This window comes from Apteryx mantelli, chromosome 6 (genome assembly GCF_036417845.1).
Source record: "Apteryx mantelli isolate bAptMan1 chromosome 6, bAptMan1.hap1, whole genome shotgun sequence".
Taxonomy (NCBI): domain Eukaryota; kingdom Metazoa; phylum Chordata; class Aves; order Apterygiformes; family Apterygidae; genus Apteryx; species Apteryx mantelli.
In genome coordinates this window covers 42,982,605-43,008,057 of record NC_089983.1, presented here as the reverse complement: position 1 = coordinate 43,008,057, position 25,453 = coordinate 42,982,605, and the positions used below count along the sequence as shown (strand labels likewise).

The following is a 25,453-nucleotide window of genomic DNA, read 5'->3' as shown; positions in this document are numbered from 1 at the left end:
AAGGAGTAAAGTTACCACAAAACATTAGAAGTTTTTACCAGCTGTATTAGGCCTTCACTGTAACTGCTATAAAATCAGAGTAGACAATACAGTTTCTTTGTAAATGTTTAATTTGCATGTATCAATACTGTACTGTACTAGCCAATGCACCAAACCCAGCTGAGAACAGCACTGGAAAGAGAACAGAGCGATGCGTCTGCACAGGTGCAGAACACCTCGCGCTCTCTGGATCATGTTCAACGCTGGAAGCAGAGTTTCCAATCTGAATTTCAAGGTAAAGCTGCTTTAATGTATTTTTTGTGTGCGTACACAAAAACTTTGTGATGGTGCCAATGTAGCAATTTAAGACAATTCTCAACATAATTCAGTTCTCAGAAGACAAGTAATTTTAGCTGGCAATGACACTGCTAGGAGTTCCTGGCAAGAGCTACGGCATATGGCTAGATAGGTGATCAGGAAATCAGATTCCCTCAGGGGTAAAGAGGGAAAAAAGAAGTCTACATTATTTAAGCCAATACACTCTCCTGGCTTACACTGCAAGCACTCAGAGGGCTGAAATAATCTCTTCTTGCTCTTGTGTGGCCTCTGCCATGCACGGTTACTCCCTCCTCATAAAACAGTTCAGCAAGTCTGCACTTTACACCTAAATTCCAAACACATACTTCTAGTTGCCACATAATTGTATTTCGTATCTAAAATTAATATTTGCAGACCTTTTCCCACACTAGGAAAAAATGAGTTGAAATATAAGTGCCTTCAAGACAAACAATAGGACCGTCTTTTCATTATAATCCCCACCGATCCCCCAAAAAACAGGCATAAACTATCCAAAGGCAGGAAGAGCTCTGTGATGAGGGCTAAAAGCAGGGTCCTTAGCATAAAACCCTGCAACAGAAGAAAGGTAATTAAAAAGGTAATTAAGTGTAACCTATCATATTAAAACACAGATTTGGTAAAACATTATCCTTTTAACTCCCTAATGCTCCCAGACAGGATTAGAGGACACAATGTTCTCTTCCACCCTGCACTGGCACCGATAATGCAGATGTTAGTTTGTTTTAATAGGATAATTACACAGATGCCTGCTGGCACTGCTCTGTTTGCTGAAAGTCCCTTCAAAACTTCCACTTTCTGTTGAACTAACAGTCCTGCAGAGGGACATAAATAGCTTTGAACTACTTATCTCCCAGCGTCTTGCGCATACATTTGGCATTATTTGATTGTGGTAGTCCACATACATTAAGTAGTAAGCTAAAGAAGAAAATAACTGCCCTGTGCATCTGTGTTGATGAAAAGGACAGTTAGTTTGGCTCTGTAGCCATCTTGTGTTTAGGGAAGAATGGTGCAGAGTGAGGTCAGTGAGAAAGGCTACAAAGCCACTAAGTTAGCTTTTCCCACGTTTAAAATGTCTGGACAGAGAAAATGAGCGACCCTGTTTAATAGCATTCTCCATAAACTTAAGTTAGTTTTCCAAGAATGGGCAGAGAGAAATTCACTTCCTTCAGTGTTTTGAACTATACTTTTGGGACCCTCTTGGGCTGACTAGAAAGTAGAGTATTGTTATTTCATTAAAAATGGAATGCTTCACTATTCCCTAGCAATATCTGATGTGAAAAATATAGACAATTCAATAATGCAAAACAACATAGCAATTTAAAAAAAGAAGTCTGAAGTGTCCAAGATTAACTCCCTCAGTGACTTAATTTCACATAAGAACTGACAGTCTCCTCTGCAGCAGTAAGATCTGTGGTTGCAACAGTCAATTTTTCTTCCTCAATTACCAGCCGCACATCAGACGGAAAGCACTCAACAAGAAAGCAAACCTATCGCCCTCATGTTTTGCCAGACAAGTGCTAACAATTCTTTATGGATAGTTGTTTACAGAAACCCCCCAGAACCTAGCTAGCTAACAGGAAATAAAAAAGAAAAATAAGAAGTATTTCTCAATGTTTTTTAAAAGCTTTAGAGCAGAAACAAGAATGATTACAGGAGAGTCATTTCTACACAGTGCATTTCTAACCTATCAGAATGATTTACTTGAACTGTCGACTTCCCTATTCTGTTTAGTGATAAACAAACAAAGAAAAGAGCCTTAATTCAACTCAAAATTTGTAAGAAGGTGAACAGGAAATATTAATGTTTATCCATAAGAAAGGATTAAAATACACTGACAGATGGAAGAATGGTCCCCGCTATTCCAGGTGATAAAAAAAAAATAAGTGTTTCAGCTCTTAGATCATAGATAAAACAGACAAACAGGTCACCATGATCAGCTCCTATTTTTACTGCCGTTTCAATAACTCCCATGGCTAGCAACTTGATGAATGCCCAACAATATGTACTCAACTAACTGACTTCCCAGCACTGCCGGTGGTCACGGAGGTTTGTAAAACACCCGGGACAAGAACCTGTGTGCCCGAGTGCCTCCGAGGTTGCCTCGCCTGCCTGCGCACACTCTGGTACGTGTTAATTCTAGCCGTGACAGTTGTCACTGACCGCAACCCAACTCCACCGCTAATGCTCACCACACAGCTGGAGCAAGTCATTATTTGGTATCTAAACGGACTATGGTCAGAAGACATCACGGGGATATGTAGAGTGCATGAAGACAGCAGCACAGAAACATATCTGTGATATTTCAGTTTTGGTGGGAAATTAACCCAACTGTGCGACCGTTGAAGTGATAAATGCCCATTTGTCTATTTTAATCAGTCATGGGCTTCCTGGTGCCTGCTGACTACAGAGTTCTCTGGGCAGATACGTGCCCAAACTTCAAGTGGTAGGCTAGGTCCCCAATTCTCCCCCTCCCCTTACAAATCTTCTTGAAGGATCTGATCCTGGGAACTGTTAAGGCCTTTTCCTAGTCTAGTCTCCAAAACGCACAGAGGGAGTCATATCTGAAGAGGACAGGAAAACATATTTGTATGTACCTCTGTAAAGAATGACAGACATTTCTAAGCTTAAAAAAAAAAAAAAAAGAAAAGAAAAAAGAAAAAAAGTGGTCTCACCCTAAAACAACTCTTGAAATAATTCCAGCACCTCTCTGGAAACTGGATTTGTCACAGTTGTGAAGTTGTTTATGAAACTGTTAGGAAGATGGTTCTTTTATATATATATATATATATATATATATATATATATAATATATATATATTTTTTAAACAGACCAGTTTGATTCTTTTTGATAAACATACCACAATTTAAAACAGAACTGCCACTATCCTTAACAAAATGGTTAACACTTTTTTGTTAAAAGGGCTAACCTTACATACATTTTACACAGGCATAAGAATTTTAATAATCTTTGTATTTTTAGTATTTCAAACAGTTTCATTAACACACAGAGTTTCTGTTCTGAACATAATGAAGGCTGCCCACCAGCTGGACAATCCATCAGTTGTACTGTATGACATTACCACGCCTCTATCATCACAACAAGAAGCCTCACACTTTGTTTAGAACAGTATCAGGAAATTATCCTAAAGCAAAAATGATCCCCTACATCAGGGATGCAAATCATACATTTCACAGGACTTTAAGCCCTTACTTTTTTTTTTTTTTTTTTTTAATGCTCAAAATAGAGTACAAACAATTAATCTTCATGTTGAGAGATTCTGGTGACAAATATCCATGCATCCCTCCTCCTCCTCCTCTTTTTTTTAAGGAGGTTTTATCATTTACAAGACAACTACAGAAGATTAAACAAAGTTTCTTTAAAAGTATGTATATAAACGAAGTTTAATGCTCTCTGTCCAATCTACACCAATATAAGAAGTTAAATCAGTGTGAACTTGCAACAGCACTATCCTTAGTCAGGATTCAAGAAGAAATTCAGCACTGTCCATCAACAGCTCCACTTACAAAGCCTTAACTGCCCGTACCCAAAGCAGAAAGAGTTGCACCCATAAAAGTAGCAGCACGCTAAGCAGCATTTAGTTATTATTAGCTTGTTATGAACTCAAACATAAGCAACTACATAGCATGACTAGTAAATAATGAATATGCATTTTTGTACAAAACGGCTCAGTAAAAATAGTATTGCCACTGCTAAGAACAAGCCCCCAGGCCTTATTCTGTGTCTCAAGCTGCGCACGGCCCTGGTCCTGGCCTGTTAGGCTTATCTACTTGTTATGAGAACTTGCTGTGTGACCTAGAGCTGGGTACCAGCTTTCGATAACATAGAGCTGAAGTGTGCTATAACAGCAAAGGCCTTGAAAATTTGGGCACAGATTTACAGCAGAAGCCCCAGCACTATAAGCAACTTGGTGATGGTCAAACTACTGGTCACTGAAGAAGTGCAACCTTGAGAGCTGCGAAAAGACTGCTTTTGTTTTAAGCAGCAGCAGCCCAACAAGAGGAATAAACAGCTAAGCAACAGGAAAAGGGACCTGCCGCAGCCCCAGGAAGTAACACACCCTGCCAAACGTCTCTTGTATGAGAGAAGTCATGAAGCGAGTCCTCTTGGAACACATTTCTGGGCACATGGGAAAGTTGATTAGGGACAGTTAGTGCAGATTTACCACATTTCCCTCTATGGAAATGGTCCTGGGTCCTTGTGGAGAGCAAGCCAAACACGAGACAGAAGTGTGCCCTGGCAGCAAAGCGGGCCAGCAGCATCCCAGGCTGAATCAACAGAAGCAGAGCTAAGAGATTGAGACAAGCAATTATTCCCCTCTACTCAGCACTCATTACACTGCATCTAGATACCGCATCCAATTTTGGGCTCTCCAGTACAAGACAGGCATCGACAAACTGGAGTAAGTTCAGCAGAGGGCCACCAAGGTCAGAGACGACTGTGAGGCGGGGTTGAGGGCACACAGCTTGCTAAGCATGGAGAAGAGACTGCTTTGGGGAGTCCTTGTAGGTGTGGAAGACTAAAATCGAGACTACAGTGGTGCATGGCAGGGGGAAGAGACAATGGACATAAATTGAAATGCAAGGGGTTCAAATTGGATACAAGGAAAAACTTCTTCACCATGGGGATGGTCAGCAAAACAGAGAATGGAATAGGGGCACAGAGAGATTGAGCAGTCAACATCTTTGAAGGCTTTCAAGACCTGACTGGATAAAGCCCTGAGCAATCTGACCTCAAAGATAAGAGGGCGGCTGGACTTAGGGACCTTCTGAGGTCCCTCCCAACCTGAGATATTCCATGATTTTGAGTCTATAAAAGCAAAGGAGTCTGAATTTAAGGCTCCTGATCAACTCTCAGAAGCAGTCACCTGGATACCTGAGACAAAAACTACAGTCATCAGTGCTAACTATGAGGCTTCCGTTCAGTGGTATTTATGTTTGCACCTAATTTAGGATGAGATTGTTACAGATTAATTGCTTTGAATATGTAGTGATAATGATTGGTAATGAGTAAGAACTAGCCATTAGCAACGTGTATTGTTAATGAAAAATCTAGTGACATTTTGTTTTAAAGTTTAAAACTGGTCTGATTTATTGGCCTAAGTCTTCAATGACAGCTACCTCTACTTCTCTTCCTATAGATACACATACACAAACACACACATTCAATTGCAACATACTATCATGTCTGGCGTATACGATATGTTTTTGTATCACAACTAATTCAAATAAGGTCTCTTAAAAAACACATATTAGGATCCTAACGCAAATATTGGCCTATTTTCCAGGTTGTTTTCTGAAGAAGGCACACTGTACTTCTACACAAACAACTGGAAACAGAACAACTTCTTACTGTCTTACAGAACGCACAGACTGACAACAAACAAGCGACGACATGTTAAGTTCCTCTATTCTTATAAAGGGTGTGTTACTCTAAAAGTTAATGATAATTCAAGTGTCAAACCAGTGGGCTGCCAAACACACCAGAGCCACAGCCAGGAAACACAGTGGTGAGCGGAAACACCTGCCATATCCCAGCACTCCTCAGCAAAGGGATGCCAGGAGTCATACTTCATTGCACTAGCTAACGTAATACATCTTAAAAGGGACAGGCGATCCTCTAAAACCTCCCTTTTAGAAGTAATGAATTCAATTGGGACAATTAGGTTTTAATAGTTCAAAACAGGCATGCTATATATGTATACGTATGTATGTACATTACACACACACACACACACACAAGAATTCCAGGGGATTGCTCACCACTGTCTCCTACTAGCAGCTGCATGGTCTGAACAGATGTGCACTATACCCCACTGAATGCAAATTACTGGATTTCCTAGTACTGCAGCTTTTTATTCCTGCAGGAATATCTCAGCAGATGTCCCACTCGAGTTGGCCAAACTGTGTTCAGAAGTAGTTCAATTCGTGCTGCAGACTGAATCCCCCCCGCCCCTTGGATTTTACTTATTGCAAGATGTTGGCTTTCTTTACTACTTCTGGAGGCCAAATTCACCTTTCTTTCTTTCAAGACATAGCATTAACAACGGGATAAGCTACTGCTTACTACTTAATCTAGTCAAGTGAAATCAAAAGAATGGTTCTGTGTCGGTACAAGACAGGAAAGGATAAACTAGGTCAGCAAAGAAAAAAAATTAATCTTGGTGTCTGATATGAATACTATCTTGCATTTGAGCCCAACTGTTGATCATACCATGTCAATTATCTTTGTACCACATACATTTTAAGGACTCCAGTTCTGTCACAGCAATTAAACAATCAAACTTTGCAAATACACTCTATTAACAAAAAAAATCCAACCATCTAAATAAATCTCGGAGCATTCAGTTGTTACGTTGACAGTTCCGAAGCAGTTTAGTCACTGACAACTCTTTGGACTATCTCAAATGCATGAAGCAGCGGGCAGACAGTAGATATGGTCGAAGAGGCTTCCTCCATACCCACTTTGTGGGGAAAGGGCCCCCAAGCCCGAAAAGTCACAGAAACGAAGGAGCAGAACTACAGAGTGGCAACCCTCTGAGAACTTACAGTAGCTGCTAATTTTTTCTCCAAGAGGTAAATTCATCAATATGACATTTTACAAGACTTCAGAAGAAACGGAGTATCTAGCATTAACCTATTCAAACCAAACTGGTGCTTACTCTAAATGGAGGGAACAAATGGCCAGATCAAAGTTAGTTTACAACCAAGTCTGGAAGACTCCACTGATTTCAACAATTAATAATTAACAATTAATTGATTTCTATTCATAAGCTCACAAATTTTAAGCCACCTCAAAACATTTTTGTTAGTCTTAAATTAAACTTTCAACCTTTGGTTGTGATCAGTCTTAGAGAGGACATGATTCACAATAGAAAGTTCTGCACGGAACGGATACATGCTAGAGAAGTCTCTAATATTAAGCAAATCCAAGGTGTAGGTGAAGTTTCCAGGTAGGTAAAATTGTAGCCATTCCCTGCATACCTCAAAGGGAATCTCCATTCCCAGCACCTCAGGAGAGAGAGGTGGCTGAAAAGTCATGCAACTATACCAGACTAGTACACTGACACATGTTCACTCATGCTTTTGCTAAGTGTACATTTTATAATTTAAGTTCCTTAGGATATAAAATAAATGCATAAAGCCATTTCCTTAGCTGCATTATGGAGTCTTAGTTTCGTTCTTCCTTCTACTGCTCAATTTTATTTTCAGCAACACTTCTGCCAGCAGCTTCTTTTCTTCTAGCTGACAGATGTCACTACTGCTTCTCTCTCTCCTCTCACCCCCATCTACAGTTGAAATGGCACCATGTACTGTTACTGAAGTGGCAATTTGGGATGCAATTTTTGAGAAAAGCAGAACAACACTGGGTCATAACAGCAGAAGCAGGACAGATGGACTGAGGGAGAGTAAGAGTATAAATACTCTCGGTTTGTTTGTTGAGTTTCTTTTTCTTTCTCTTTTTTTAATGTAGTAGAAATTGGCAGGAGGTGGTGGGATGTAAATTGAAGGAGAGAAAAGCAGCCTTTGATAAGGTGTCATAAAAATAAGTAAATTTTCATTTGAACAAGCAGCTTGCCTTCACTTTCAAAAATAAAATTTTCACTTAGAAGCAGGTTGAGTGGTAACCCAACCAGAAGTTCCATGTGTGAATCCATGATTTCGCAGAGCACTCTGAAATATTTCCAATTTTCTATCAAGCATAGCATTTTCTGTAATTTATTCCTACAGAAATTAAACCATCGGGAGATGTTCTTCTTTTCATGCCGTTTGCTTACACTGAGGTTTCAGGGAGGAAAAAGAGAAAAAAGGAAGGAAGCTTGCACATAAGAGATAACAATGGCAAATCTCCCTGCAAATCCATGATGATAAAGATTCAGGATACAAAAGTTTTGTTCTCCCCAAAACTGTGCAGTAGGATCGATCTACAGTACTTTAATAAGAATATAGCAACTGTCATGTCACAAACTACTTACAACTGTGTCGCACTTAAAAGACTCACAGTTAAATACCCTACATTACTCCATCTGAAACCATTTTGGAACTCTCTAATTCTGCAAGTTCCCCCCCCCCAAACTATTTCTGAATAGCTACATATGCTGATAACTTTTGCCAGCTCTTACCCTCTTATCCTGCTTCATTCAGCATTTTACTGTACTTGCTGGGTCATTAAAGAATTTGTAAAGGAGTTTAAATAAGTCCGCACAGAACATTCTGAAGTGCATTATACAGGCTTCTCGTACAGCAATTACGCACAATGACGTGACTCAGGTCTGTGCATTCGAGCACAAATCTTAAGGCTATCAAAGTTAATCCCAGCAGCTTCATGTCAGCAAAAATACAAGTACAAAAACAGGTTAAAATATCAATTCTTTGGACTTGCGATCTGAGACTGCTTTTCTGCATCACAGTCATGAAGGTGAGAGAAGCTTGTTTTATGTTTTACGCAAAAATGCATGTCAAGTGAGGCATTTTGGAGCATGGACCGGGTATAACTACATTAAAATATGGTTCATAAACAAGACAATGAAAGCATCTTGCTCAGCCAGGTGATTTATAGCTCAAAATTTCTGAAGACTAACACCAAAGCAGCTCAGAATTAATGATTTTATATGGAATAAAACGTGGCAAGGAATTTTGTTTGATCCCATTGTTTTTAATTCAGAAGAATTTGTATTTATCTGTAGCATCCCCGATGATGCATTTTGTAAGGCCATAACCACAAGCTGTTCTGATCCCCTTTTATGACAGTGCTTGGATAACAAAATACTGAAATGAATTTCAGCACTGGGAATAGGAAGACTTCCTCAAACTTCAGAAAACTAGAAATATTCCTGACCTAGAACAAAAAAAAGAAAGAAGCTATTTACAGGCACAGTACAGGGTATTAATACCCTTCTGTCTTGTCACTGTAGCAAAACAGGACACCCAAGATAACATTTCCTTATTGAAAAAGAACATTTTGGGATCAGCATGCTGATCAAGAGATTAGAGCATGCTGATCAAGAGATTAGAGCATGCTGATCAAGAGATTAGGAAGTGGTTATTTTTCATTTGATTTTACAAGAAATTAACTTAAGAAGAGTTAGAGATCTCCAGTCATCCTAAGACTTGGAGAAAGGGATCTTCAACAACCTTAGAGGTAGAAGAGAAAGCATGCATGTTCCTTCATAGCTGAACAAATTAAGCTTCAAATACTTTATTAATTTTATTCAATTATAAAATAAGTGTGGATAAGAAGTTTTATCCTAGTTCTAGTATGGATACAAGCACGTACCTTTTTCTCTTCTCGCATCTACACAAAGGTAGTGTTCAACTCAGTCAAAGGCTAATATACTATGTCCTCTTCTTTTCCATTCGATTTGGCATTTGTCTACTAACAGCCATAAATATGGCACCGGCTGAGAAGTGTGGTCTCATACTTTTCAGACCATCTGAAAGTTCTCCAAAGTAGTGAGCAAAATGCTGCTGGCCCTAACACAGCAGTCCTGTGCGTGTGGCTTGGTTCCACGGGAATTCTCTCCTGTCTTCTTAGGGCATAGCATAACTATGGTAGCAAGAGTTATGAAATACTGCTATGAATTTATGGAGTTTATTTTTTAAAAACAGAAAAATTAAACTGTTAACCTGAGCTTATAGTCAAAACAACCCAATTACTCAACACACTGGTAGGAAATAGGTTTATTGCATAGAAACGGAATCCTTTAGTTTGTTTCATGCATCAGTCAGATACTCCATGCTCCAGTCTCACCCACTGCTGTTAACCACAAATCAGCCTGTTGTATCACATCTTGCAGTCTGTTCCAGAGGAAAACAAGTAACTTAACAGCAGCACTGTCCAATCCACACAGGAAAGTCAAAAAGCGTTTTGTACTAAGTAAAGAAGCTCTCATCAGCATGGATGCCCAATCATTATCCCTTGTCAACTTGGTGGTCAACACACAAAAATGTAGTGTCTAGCAGTTGTGCTGATCCCAGACAGATAAAGACAGAATAGTCAAGTTAAACTAGAAAGAAATACATAGGAAATTAATATATGTATGCTGCTAACCAAGTGCTTATCAAATCATAGGGAGAAAAAAACTATTTAAGCTGAACATTAAATAAGTCTGCAGAAATACTTTTTTCTTGTTGGTTTAGAACGTCTTGAACCTGGGTCAAAGTATAACATTTCTTCCTACGGATTTGTTCTTGGCAAGCATTTTGAATACGTTCCAGTTTATGCAGCTAGACAAATGGCTGAAAAAAAGCTGCATCTCTAAAGTGCAAAATTTAGTGGAATTAAAATTTCACCAGTGTCACCTGTTTGGAAGCAATTGTGCTGTTGCTTGTTCTGTTGCTCTAATGTCTGCACTTAAGTCCTCTTCTTTATTATTGAAGAGGATGAAAATGGGATTTGCTTCAGGTCTAATTTGAAAGTTACTAGGATAGCAAAATATTTTAATGTTTCCTGCACTTTGTACACACTGATATTTATCAACAGCTGATAAACCAAAGATTAGAAGCGCATACTTCCTTTGAAATGAAAGTTGCTAATGTTTCTTATTTCTCTTTGTAAGTAACAACAACAATTTTGCTGCATACAGATCAGCTTTGCATGCCATTAAATAAGCGAATTTATCCCATTGTAGCTGATGAGTGGTTACAGCCTTTAGTGAGTTAGCAACAGCACCAGAGCTACAGAGCTCATTCGTTTTGCTGAACTGGTACAACCTCTCATCACAAACACAATACTCCTACTGTCAAAATCCTACTGTTTAAAGGGACATATGTGCTTCCATACATGTACAAAAAAAAAGTTGGAAACCTACAGTCACACAAGACAGAATTTTAAAGCAATAATAGGGTTGGAAAGCAATGCTCTTCCCGCAAAAGCATAAGACCAAACACTTGAGCGAAAGGAAGCCTCCAGGCAGATGTCAGAGGACGAGTGAGCAGTTCAGTATGCGGGCAGTTCTGATCCATCCAGCCACAGGATCATACATAGCAACAATATGAGTCTTCACATAAAACCTCTGAAATAGAAATAATTTTCTCTGCACAATTTGCATGATGCTCCTGTGAAGTTTAAAGCTTTACCACAGACTACAACAAAATTGAATGACTTGGTGAAGACCACAAAAGTATTTTCACATGAGCTAGGACCACACGAAGCACTAGGCCACACTCCAATTTGTTACCCGTATATTATAATGCTGGTGGAGGGCCATCAGCTTTCCAGATATCATCACGATTTAATAAACTATACAAGTTTTCTTTGTGAAAACATGAGCTGTACTTAGTATATTGTAAGGCACAAATCTTATGAACTATTTTGAGTAGGTGGAAGACAGCCTCCCTTCTTCCTCCATGCCTAGACAGCTGCAGAACAGCTTGTACTGGCAAACTCAGAGGAGTAGGGCTGTGTCAGCTGTGGCCCCTTCAAAGTGAAATGAAAAAAAAATCTGAAGTGTAAAAGCAGCCAGCATAGGCAGCATAAGGAAAGTGAATCAGTAAAATCACTTTGCGGTTCTCTCAAATCTAGACTACTCCTGGGGAGGGTAGGGAAGGGGGAGGACAAAAACCCCACAGTCCAGGAAATAATAAGAAAAACTCTTAGCTTCTAAGAATAAAGGCTTCTAAGTTGACGTTCTGCATAATACATAATATAAAAGGTACCAGTACTTAAGGACAGACACGGAGCCTGACAAGTTCTCTTCATTGCCTGTACCCTATCAACAACGATGTACCTCCTTTTAGCTTCTCTCACTCCCAAGTTTTCAGGTCCTCTAGGAAGCTATCATCTACTACTACCTGAGAAAAATATTTCAACTGCTAGTTTTGGCCCACAGTACAGTGACGGTTTGGGTAGTGAACTTTCTTCTACTGCCTCAATGCTTTTTGTAAGTCATCCAAAATACTGGAAAGGATTCCTGAACAAAACAGGTTTTGTTGATGGCATTGTCTGGTCTTAATGACCAAATGCCAATATTTTGCAGACATTAGCTGCAATCCTGGCGTGTATCTTCTGGAATTTTTTCATTAAAGGTGAATCCAGTTTTTGCACTCCAAGAGTACTCCACAATACAAACCAGTGTTGTAAGCTGGGCTATCAATTCACTTCAAAAAGAATACTCCTCATCCAAACTTAAGACTGAAAAGATCCTAAGCTACTCTATACCACCAAACTCATTCATATCATAGATGCTTATCACAGAAATCATTAAGAAAATAAAGTTAAATTAATAAATCAATTACATGCAGTTACCTTCTCAAGTAATGTAATGCAATCAATAACTTCAATGGCCAAAAAGAGTATACAAGAAAAACTATGCCTTCCTGTTCATGTATTTTGATTGTAGACTGGCACACAGTTATAGATCTACTAAGACCAAACAGGCTTTTAAATCAGAATTCAGCTTAGGTCTGAATGAGCTGTAACTATACTGCAAAGGGTTTCTTGGACTCCTACAGCATGGATAACATACTAAAGCTGCCCAGATCACATACTGCCCACTTTAATCACTGTAAGACAGACTGAAGTATTAAGCTGGTTAAGAAATTGAAAGATAAGGCAGAGAGAAGAAAAACATGCCCTGAATGAGGAGACAAGGTAACAAAACATTTCAATGCAAGTCAAAGAGAGAGTAAAGCTAAAAGAATATACATTAAGCAGATGAAGAGGTACCAAAAAGAATAGCCCGACTGACAAGGGCAGAACAAACTGAATGGCTGAATACACTGAGTCACGCAAAACTGAGGAAACAGATCTAAGAACATCAAATAATCCTAAATCAACATTATGTCTGATACGCCACAGATAAAACAGGAGATTACAGTGGCAACTGCTAATGCGTGACTATAAAGTTCCCCATATACAAACAGGACTAACTATTGACAGAAGAAACATTTTGCTTGTTAAAGAGTTATTTGTGCTTCCTGATAAACTTAAGCTGACATAGCTTTCACCTTGAATGAGTAACAGATATAGTTTTTGGTTTCTATTGGCCTTTTATGACAGGGTCAAAACTAGTGAATAGAACTTCCTCTTTCAAGAACTTCCTTAAACTCTCCAAGATAACTGGAAACTCCTTCAGAACTGGCTACTCTTCCATATCTTATCAACATATCAGCTTCACACACACACACAAAAAAAGTCAGATCTCCATGCAAATTATCTTCCAAGCACTTGCACTGATTGACACCATAAGGATTTGGCCCTCAGTGTGTAAATAAGAGCTGTTCCATTACATGCATATACATTTGCAAGCATAACATCTCTACAAGCTCTCAGCAGTCATCAGAGACGAAGTGTAACATTATCACTGCACGAGATGTTACAGGTACAGGTTAGGTTGCTGCACAGGTAGCAAGAGGATGCCCGCAAGCAGAAGTTACATATTCTTGCCATGTCTATTCAAGATGTATATACAGGATTATGAAAATATTTGGTATAAATTTTATATTAAACATTTACAGCTCAGACTCCCTAAGGTCTAGTGTCACATTAATTACTTATGTAAATTAGTGAAGATTATCTCCTTCCACATGATCAGTGAATATTCAGAGTTCCTTTAAATATATGTTTTTCAGAACTGTAAATAAGAGCTTCAAATGTTCCGGAACAGCCACCCTCTTCAAAACCATGTATGTACAGAGTCGCATAGGCTGAGAAATTCAGAAACTCTGTTTGCCCACATAGCTAACCACAGGTGACAGAAGAGACAGAAGAAACCATCCCTCAGGGCCTTCAGCAACTTCCGTCAGGTTTTCCACACGAATTCTGAGAATAAATTCCTCTCACTGCTCTGACAACACCTAATTATTTAAGTATGTTTATTAATGCTGAGTTTAGGGTGCTAGTTAAGTATTTTTACACTAAATATCGCGCAAGAGTATCAAGAGCTTTTCAATACCGTTAAACCTGAAAACTGCCAAAGAATGTGATTTTTTTAAGCCCGCCCTTGTCCACATTTGTAGCTTTAGCAGCACAACGTAAGTGAAATATTCTACGGACTGAGTCAGCTCGTTGGCCTGTTTGTGTTACTAGCACAACACTGTCTTCTAGCCTGTGTACTAATTTCAAACCTCGTATGCATTCACTTTTTCAGGCTCTCAGATTCTACTTTGATAACAACAGAATTTGCTTTCTGAAGGTTAGTAAACATATTTTATCACAAGCATAAAGCCTTCATATCTCTTACTGGGACTTATCCATACCATCATGTTGTAACAGGTGGCTGCGTAGTGAGTGTCAAGCAAAGACCCACTTACTTGCAAAGCATCCTTTCTGCCTTTTTATGTAAGCACAAACAAAGAAGCACATACTATTAGAGAATGGAATGGTTTTAGTACATACCATGTTTTGTTCAGATTTCTTTATGAAGGAAGAATATTTAAATAGCAAAAAAACCACCACTGGCCACAAAAATCCCCTTGGAACTCCACTCAGATAACCTGGTTCCATGGCCAGCGAGGGAGAAAAACAGCAAAAATCCCTTTCAGCTAGAAGGTTTTATGGTGGGGTGGCGTGTTTCTCCTTCATTTCATGAACCTTCAAATAATACTGTCTTCAAAGAACAGTTTATCATCTGTGTTTTTTTCTGTCACGTCCCCGTACTCTGTCATGCTCTCTTCCCTGCCAGTCCTTACAAGGAGGAGATGCCCCAGGGCCTGGCCGCCTTCCTCACCCGCTTCAGGGATGCATGGAAACCATTAAAAGCAAACACTACAAATAGAATTGGTAGGAACATTTGTTCCTGTTGCCCTGAAATCTCCTACCAATTTCATCTATGTACCTAATACACATAGTACCCCTTAAATTATCTTATAGTATTAAATATACTTCATTTCCATCACATTACTGCCTAGTCCTTTGATATTTTCAGTTAAAACATGAAAAAACCCTCATATTTTCTTCACAGAATTACTACTTTTCAAAAAACCTTCTCTCAAAACACAGGACAAAATTTGACACAGTGCCAGGCTTAAAAAAAAAAAAAAAAAAAAAAAAGCAGCAAGTGGCAATTCTCATTATTTAGCTTTTGAGCACAACATGAGATGTAAAGCTTCCTGCAAGGCATTTCATTCTCCATTGAAGGCCAGCCATCTCTTACACATCTGTCAACTCTCCCACAGAAGCATTTTTATCAATTTAAAAGAAGTTTAGCAGGGAGAAAAACATTACAGTTATTGTTGACAACATGCACAACTTCAGCGCAAACACAAGCAGTTTGCACATAAATGTATAGACATGTAAAACACTGTACAGAACCTATTTTTGTAATATGTGTTTTACAAAAATATGGAAGCAAGCCACCTTTAAGAGCATTTGCTAATGAAAAAAAAATACCGCGGTGGACAGGCATTCCCCCCCCCACACACTTTCGCTGGCCTTTCAGTGTTTTGGGGGATGAGGAAAAGCACGAAGGACCAGAGAGGGCTTAAGAATAGCAATGATCTAACATTAGCAGCAGGGGAAGGATAAATGCCCAAAAAGTTTCATGAGCAAAACTGAAGTGACAGTGCAAACAAACAAACATCAGGGAGTTAAAATGCAAACCAACCAAGCCTTAGCAAAGTGTAAGCAAAAACATTAACAAACAACCCCACACTACCGCCAGCTCCAGTGAATCCATTTTCAAAGCACAAGAGCAGCCACAGAGAGCTCTTCCCCTTTCAAAAGAAGGAAGGGACCAAGACATCCCACAATTTTTATTCAAGAACCCTGACAAGAATTCATCTTTAAATTTAGCATTACATAACCACCCAAAAAAGGCATCCACAGAATTTAATTTATTTTTAAAGATGTTTATTCCTCCTCCACTGAAATTTTTCCTTTTCGATGTGGCAAGAAAATTCCAGAATATCAGGTTTGGGAGGATGATTAATTTAAATGCCTGTTGTGTCATTTTTCAAGAGAAGCAAATCAGATTGGGGGGGGGGGGAGGGGGGAAAGAAAAACACCACACACTAATTGAGCCAAAGTAGAAAAACAGCAACACCTAGGTTTCAGATTGCTTAATCTAGCGGACCACTCCAAACAAGAAGAGAATTAAAAAAACCTAAAGGAATAATAAAATCTGTAGGAAGATATGTCTGGTTACAAATTCTAGTGAAAACATAATTCATTCATCGGCATCTGACAGAAGAACCCAACTAAAATGGACGGAGGAAGGAACTCGCTCAGCCCAGAAGTATTGCAAAAGGCAAAGTATTTAAGAGGTTTTCGATCAACATATGAAATGAAACAAAACTCCAGATGCATATACACAAAAAAGACAGCTATACAAGAAGTAGGAAGAGCTAAGTACCAAACAACCTTTTCCTACTATATTTCAAACCTCAAAACTTGCCAGCATGAGGGGTGAATTTAGCCTTAAAAAAGTTAACAGGTCAAAAAAGCGCCAGGTCCTGCTGTCTCGGTGCCAGTGCTATCTGTAGCTGTATGCGTGCTCAAATGCTACTAGAGGATATAGAAGTACCTGGAACAAAAAGCAGCAAGTCCCAGCTCCTATGAATCACAAAAAAATCCACAACCCTGACCACACTTTTCAAAGTCAAGTTGTAATTCTTATGTCTGTGTTTGTGTCTGGAAAGTTAAATTACAGACACCTTAATATATCAGGGCATACAATATAGTATAGTCTGTAGAGGAGGGGAAGGGAGGGAAAAAAAAAAAGTTACCAAAATTCTTACATCCCCTCTGAGCAATGGCTGCATTTCCCTGGGTACACAAGTGAACACGTCACGTTGCACACAGTATTTTTAGAGTAAACTCTTCCTCCTCTGAACTAGTATTTGCTTTATAGTAAAACCTCGATGTGAACTAGGAGATTTTGACTCGTTGTATGACCATCTGGGGGACAAACTCAAGTCTTGTCCCAAGCAGCAAGAAAAAGACACAACCAGCGGTGAGGCTGCAAACCCAGAGAGAGGAACATTCGCAAGCGGGGCTGAGCAGCAAGCCTGGCCCTGGCGGCCGTCTGACCGAATGTTTTTCTGCAGACATTGCAGCACAGGAGAGTTTTCAGGAGAGGTTGAGGGAGGTAGGGGAGAGGCAGCTTTTAAAAGAATTACATGATGTGGCAGGTTGAAAATGGCCATGCCTCACAGAAAGTACCCCGAAACGCTGCAAGATTCAGACGTCTTTTTTTTAATGTCCTCACATTCAAAGTATGGAAGGAGAGGCTGGTACTGTGGCTAGGAAGGATTGGGAATGAAGATGAAAATGGCTTCACATACATGAGGTTTGATTCATTATCTTAACGGAAGCATACTGTGCAACATAGGAATTATATGTAAGAATATGTAATTGCAAAAGATTAATTTACAGTTGTTGTTATTAAATAAAAAAAGCAGGGTTACTATCCACATTTAATCTCTATGACTATGGAGGAACAAGAACAAACTCAATCCCTGCCAACATTTTTCTTTACTGCAGAAGCATGCCTTAAATGGAAGTAACACAAAGAAAAATAAGTATTTCTGTCAGACAGTCATGCCAGGTGACTGTCAATAAAAATGCTCAGAACTTGCTAACAGATTATAACATTTTTCTTCTAAATTACAAAGAATACTTATCTCGTAAAAAGGTGTAATTAAGGATGCTTTTAAAATATGTTTATTAATTTGCTTTTGATTTATTTTCAAGAACTTTTAAAGCAGAGAAAGTGCTTTTCCTGAATTTTAAGAATTCAAATAGGTTAAAGAATCCCACAAAAATCCTTCAATTTATTTAAAGTACTGTTCTCAAAAGCTTGTTGTTTCTTTCCTTTAACCCACAGTATTAGGATTTCTTATAATTAAGAACTATAAGGCATGCCAAAAAGAATAAAAAAAATCCCTTTAATTATGGCAACTGCCTAAAGCAGAGCCAAAGTCAAGAATTTTAAACAAACCTCCGCACAAAGCTGCAAAAAGGCATCTAACGGGATTTATGAACACACCCAAATGTGCAACTCCCAACTTAATGGGTCAGTTTTGACTGTCCCTGTAGGTGTTTAAACACCTTTTAAAAATCAGATTTCAAGGATCTGCCTGAACATACTTCACACCTGTAGTTCTCATCAATGTCAACTTGGTATTGTGGGCTTTTAGCACCTCTAAAAAATGCCTACACATTAAGTCACTTCTGATTATCTCCATCTGTGCACATTTATTCTTGTATAAAAGTATCTCATCTCTGTTTATAGTTTAAACCACAAGGCTGGACCTAGGGCTCACACATGGAGTCAGAAATACTAACAGCAGTTTATAAAAGAGTAGGAGCGATATCTGAGTTCTTCAGCACTACCACTGCATTTTATTAGTTCAGTCCTCCTTAATGTGTAAAGGCAAAAAATATAAAAGAAACTGAAAATGTCTTTAGCATTTGGTATATTATTACTTGCTACCATAAGGGGAAAAAAAGAAAAAGAAAAAAATCAACCTAAATTACTGCTGTAACTCAAGAACTCACAAAGATGAGAAGAAAACTTTTTTAGGTATGAGAGCTGTGACTGGAAAGTTATTTTCATCTGCTTCTCATGGTTTTCTTAAATATTGGAAAACTAAGGTGTATGTCCCTTGTTAAGCTTTACATGTTCCTAACTTCATAAGAAAATGAACTTACCCTCATTATAAGAAATACTAGTTTACTGCTATTTTTATATTGTCAGTTTTCTACCTGAATTTAACAATTATATGTATATAAAAGTTTTATATATGTATTTACATACACACACACACACACACATAAAAAACAATGAAAGCAAGACTTGTTCTAACATAGATCAATATCCCAAATGAATGATGAATTTGAGTAAAAAAAGTACATGTGCAGTGAAAGTCAAGGGAAGTCACTTTGCATCCCTTCTCTTTTGAGAAGGTGGTCTAAAGCTACTCAATTTTGGTATTCACAAAAACTCGATCGGTTCAAGGACTATGCACTCCAAGAAAAAGTGTATATATAAAGTAAATTCTATCTTGACATCATTTTCAGAAAATTCATATAAACAGATGGAGTGAAAATATGGGTCATGGATAGGAGAGACTGACCTTTCAGGACAGGGCTCACTTAACCCATATGTGGCAGCTGGCACTACAGCATACTTTAAGGACACTAAAGAGCATACAAATTTCTGACATCAGTTAGGTCAGCAAAAAAGTTAGCCTGGGTCAATCACTCAACCTGAAGAGCTAACAGGGTCCCTGCATCCCTAAATTCTGCAGATTCTTACTGAATTCAATAAAATACGTATTATAAACACAACTCCTTAACCAAAATGCTAATTAGCTGCCCCCACAGGAGAATTTGTTGCTATTTCTACAGTTAACAGTAAAGAGCAGCGTGGCCTTCTTGAAAGCGCGATAAGGCTGATAAGACTCTGCAGGGGCTGCGGCAAGCGCAGGCTGCTGCTCCGCCAGCCTCATTAGCGCTGCACAGCTGATGCTGCACTCAATAACACTGCCGGCCCCAGGGGTCTGACAAACACAGGTCACACGGAAGGTGAGAAGAAAAAGATTAGAAAACATTTTTAAAAAAGGTTTTACCCTTTGTAAGCTGAAGCAGATTTAGTTACAGTGGCAGTAGGGAAATGTTTCCTTCTCTCGATAAGTTCTCAGACAGGTCCACTTTGAGGGCTGGAAGCATTATAAAATGACTCCCAAGAGTAACTGTACAGTGATTAAATCTGTTTAGAAAAGAGTAAGAAGCTGCAAGATGGCTTGACTAAGTAGTCATGTTAGGTGAGGAGGCTATTTTCACTTTGAAGAAAATGCAAGAGCTCCGAATTACTTTAATGGGATAGAGTGCTACCCACACTGTGCCAAGAATATTAATTAGAAATAAACTATTCATAAGTAATCCTGAAATACTATTACCCCTTACTGCTATCAGTCCTAATAAGGCAGTCACAAGTCTTATGGGTTAGAGTGAAGGACCTCGTGGGTGCGTTCCCTTGACCTCCTACCAAAACGTTCTGTGACCACAGTAGGCTAATCTTAGTCTTCTTGGTTTGGGAAATTAGTAGAATGACTACCTATCTCTCAGGAATAAAAAAAAGTTATCCTCATCTTCTTCTGGGTATTCTATCAAAGAATATAAAACAAAAACAGAAAGCTACCCAGAAGCGCAAAATATTACTTCAAAGATATTTAGATTTATTGTTTAATTACTTACAAAGAATTATGTATGTACAGTTGATTTCTGTAGCATGAAAAATTAAATATCTGTTCTTTATCCAGTGTTCAGATACTGTAAGTTCAAAATAGAATTCTAAGTCATTTGATCTCAAATTGGGAATTATCAGTGCTGAGTGTACCAGGACAGAAAAAAAATATATATATACACATGTAGCTGGTTCAAGTAAAAGACTCGGTCCTATACAGTTAGAAGCTTGTCTAAGGAAAAGGAATACATTACATTTAAAAATATCATGGTTTTAAACAATTTCAGAAGGAATAATTTCTATCATTTAGAGGTCTAGCTTAATGATGCTTCCCAACTTTAAAAAGCACGTTTGTTTACAGTACTGAGAAAATAAAGACTACTATAGAAATCATCTCTGCTCACGCATTCTTGTATCTTTTTTGGTTAAATAATGAAAATAACAATTTCATTTAGAAAAATAAAAACACAATACATCGAGTGATCTACTCTGATAACACTTAAGAAATTCCCACCACTGAACACTCTTCAAGCTCATTTTATACAAGATTAGCAGCAATGTACTTCCTTGCAGTAGTTGAGAAGAAAGTAATGACTCAACAGCAGTAGCGCTCTCTCTGCATTTATGGTTTCAGACTTATTCCTGATGTCTCCTTCATCCCTTAACTCCTAGGGCCGTGTCTGCTTATGACACCCATTGTTACGTACTTGCAAAGTGACTGGGTGAGTTTTTAAATTTTATTCTTTCCAGTCTTATTAAAAAAAGAAAAAAAAAGAAAGAGAAGAATAAACTCATTTCAACTTCTTTAATGCTTATCCATTTGGCTAAACATGAACAAAAGTGCTTCTCATAACAAACAAACAAACTGTGCTTGTTTTCAAACACCTGCTAAGTGGTAACTTACTTGAGCAAGATCATTTGTGAGTCAGCACACAGGTTTTACAATGGCCGTTGGGCCTTCGCCCCCTGCCCCTTTCAAGCACTTAATTGTCATATCTACTGGTACAGAGCCATATAAGAATTATTATATAAATCCCACACAACACACATTCATTACATCTACTTTAAGATTTTGATATTAAAACATAAAAGAGATTTTTATCTGTGTTCTGATTTTAGAGGTAGATCACATGTTTTTGTTCACTGCTGTAAAAATTCTGTTTATATTTGAATTATATTTAATCATTTATTTCAGGAATTAAAATCTTTAAGTCACATAAATACTACAAGACTTGTGACAGAACTCAGGCTTAGATGTGCTGATATGTATGTATAATACACAAAAACCACTTAGAGCACTGATGCTGCTTATGATAGCTTTGAAAGGGTGGGAATGGCCTGGACTGCCCTACTCACTTTTCTCTCCCATCTTTCCCACCCTCCTTAACACCTGACTGTGTCAATACTAGTTGCCAAAACTAAGTTGGACAAAAACTATAAGCAAAGCAGATCTATTGCTGGCATAATTCCTCCATTTCACTACAGTAGCTTGTTGGTCAGCATTTTAATGGTTATGCCTTTCCATTGCACTCAGAAGAGATCTAACTACAGGGGTGGACTCTGCAGAGTCCCACAGCTTGAGGCCCGTTCAAACTGGTGCTGTCATTTGTTACTATCACCCGTGAATCAGCACTGTTGGTTGGGTAACTGTGACACTTTCAGTGGTTATCGGTCCAGACCATCGAACATACTCTGTCTCAATACCAAGCCCTGGGCTTTCTCTTCTTAGACTGAACCCTCCTCCAGCCTGCGCAACATCAGTCCTGACCTAGCAGGTCTGACGGGGTCCAGTATCTGCACCAAACACAATAATTAAACAGTCTCCGTAATGTCACTACCTTCTAGCTTAACAGAATGCAGAATAAGAGAAAAAGAATTCTAGAGCAGATTTATGTTAAAAGCACTATATCTTGTTCAGAGGCATTAGAAAGGACTACTTGCTCTAGTCCTCTGGCGTAACGATGCTCAGGCAGCGAGGTGCACCCAGCAGTGACGCTCACTAGCATTTCACTTGAGGTTCGTTACAGCCTTTAACCTAGCAAGCTCTCCTGGACTTGTTCAGGGTCTGGACACAGCCAATTCAGACGGAACGGCACTGGCACTCGTGATAGCAGAAATACGGAGGTATCCGGGACAGGAACTTGCAAGTGGCTGTGTGGAGTTAGCCAGGGAGTTAGCTCTGCCCACAGACCGATCGTGTCAGTCAGCAGAAGCTGTGCTACTTGAGGGTGCACGAGGCGAGGATCACTGCCAATTTTCTTCCAGCAAGGCTTAGCTACAAAGACAGCATGATCTGTATGCCACATAAGATTTTCAGGAGAGAATGCCTAAACTTCAGACAAATCTGCAGTTGTCCAAATGTTAGGCATTCTTTATTGAAAAGAGGTTTCACACAGTTTATGGTCCTTCCTAACTGTTTACAGTTCATTTAATCTATTTATCCCCCCAAAAAAGATATGTAAATACCAGAGCCTGTCAGGTAAGTCTTGGTAAACAGCTCAAGCATTGCTTTTTAAAGCACCCTAAGCATCATCTAAATCAGATGTCCTTATTTCCTGTTTTGACTTGGTCTTCTACTCCAACCCCCAAATAATCATCTTCCTCACCTGTGTCTTTCACCCAATTCTGAAAACATTGAGATAGTTGTATTTAATTATCTATACCAGGAAAAAAAACAGACAAAAAAACCTCTCCATGTCTCCTTAGAAAACATCAAATTACATGATGATGGAAGGAATTAAGTTTTACCATCTTATCCCTGTACACAAGGCAAAGAAATCTCTCTATCCAGTGCACAGGAGACCTAAGTTATGTAGAAGAGAACAGAACAGCCAGCAGCTGGAATCTCCAGCTATGTATCCACAACAGTTATCTAAGCAATTTGGAAGCAACTGGAAGCTATTTGGTTAATGCTTGTGTTAGCATGACTTCATGTCTGAAAAAGTAATACTCTTCTTAATGTTGAGATGGTACTTAAAAATACTACAGTATGAAATACTAAGCATATGATGACCCAATTACCCAATGTTTGAAGACAATTTACAGCTTTAAGAAAAATTCCTATTTGTTAACTGTGGAGGACTTTTCAAAGACACTAGATATTTTAATGCTGCTCACACTTACTGAGGAATCACATTGTTACTACTCTATGCCTATGTATTTGCCTATCCCTGAACCCTTGATTTACTATAAGTGAAATACTTTTTTCAGCACAACTGTAAATACCAAAGAACGGCATTAATTTTAATCTCTATGTAACAAGACCCTCAGTAACTCCAGCAGCAGTCAACATGAACCCATGTGAGAATATACACATCGGAAACACATTCAGAGTGGCCGAACTGGCATATTGTATGGACTTTTAAAGGCTTATTAAAAACTTCAGAACATAAATAAGAAGTTTCACACTTCAGATACTCATTCAAGCCTCTCAGCCTTACAAAGAGTTGGCTTTTTCTAACAACCCATACAAATAAAGAATTTTGGAACCAAGAACACAACCCTTGCAATCATTTACTAGAAGCCGCCACTTGTTTTGGAACTTATGCTACAGAACAATTTTACAAACATTTTTTTCTTTTGGCAAGCAAGCATCCCCCAATGACAATGAGTTTTTCCAAGTGTCAGTTGCCTACAGAGTAAATGTAGTTTGGCCACAGATCTTAGCTGCTTTTGGCCAAGTAAACAAAAAAAATCCTTTTTAATTTGCTTCTAAAGAACTGTACCCCAAGTATGATAGAAAGGACAGTTATAGACACTCCACTCAACAGCTTTCCATAATTCATTTAGGCATTTTATCATGAAATTTCATGAAGGTTACTCCAAAACCTCTTCAGACAGTCCCAGAATATATAGCACAGTATCATTAAGCAACTTCTGGAAAAGCATCTACTTTCACCTTAAGCAATTAAAGAGAAATTTGGTTCATTCACATATTTAAGCTTAGGTGCATTATATTCTGTTGCTTTCTTTTACATTCTTTTTAAATAGCAGTCTTTCCACTGACTTCCTTCAGGTACCTTCTTCCTCATAGAGAAAGATTCTGTTTTTCCTGTGTTGCCTTGTGAATCAGATATCAAAATTCTGCTTTAAAATGTTTCTGCCTCCCCCCGCCAAACCATCTGTACAACTATGCACTTTTCAGGAATGCTCTGGAAATGAGAAAAACTTGGCTAGCAGCTCTTAAAACAGATAGAAGTTTCCCCTTGTGTAATGCATGTGCTTAATCCCATGTGTCCACGTATAAATCAAGTCAGAACCATCCCCACAAACAAGCTCCCTTCATGCCTTACAGTCTGAGTTCTGTGATTAAAGGTGGAGGGGGGGGAAGAGAGGGGTGGAAAGAAAAAAAAAAAAGAATCCAGGTGATTTGGGTATCTAGGCAGCATATTTTTCTTCCAGGCAAACAAGAAAGGATGATGGTGCCAGCATATCCAAACCAGATCAGTAAAGAAGAGAAAGCTGAAGCTCTCTGTGCATTTATGCAATATTCGGACCAGCTGCACATAGATAATTAAACAGGCTTGCAAAATCTCTACAGCTTCAGTTTTCTCAGATTTAGAAGTCTTTCATAAATTAATCAAGTTCTGCAGATATGTGATATCACTTATATTCATACTGAGAAGCAAATAAAAGGCACAAGTGATATCCAGTAAGTAGACAGGAAAGAAGAGGAAAAACATAGGAAAGTAGAAACGAGGGAGGACAACTGTTACTAGACAACCTTTAATCCTAATGATGGTGGGAGGGGAGGTGGTGTTACATTCCCAAGTCTGCAGAGATCCTCCTGTAGCTGTTGCTCAGAAGTATGGCAACACAATTCTAGCTGATTACATCTCTGTTTTGAGCACTGGATTCTTATCAGTTCCCTACTTCAACATTCCAAAGTATTTCCAGAAGTCAGAATGGCCAAATACTATTAAGTCAGACAAACCTGGTGGGGTGGGAGACAGTGTCACCCTTCTACTCCC

General features: G+C 38.7%; 1 protein-coding gene across 6 annotated transcripts in view; it reads right to left on the bottom strand.

Annotated features, from left to right (window-relative positions):
* MGAT5 (alpha-1,6-mannosylglycoprotein 6-beta-N-acetylglucosaminyltransferase) overlaps positions 1-25,453 on the bottom strand; it is a 140,269-nt gene that overhangs the window by 91,024 nt on the left and 23,792 nt on the right. The window lies entirely within an intron of this gene.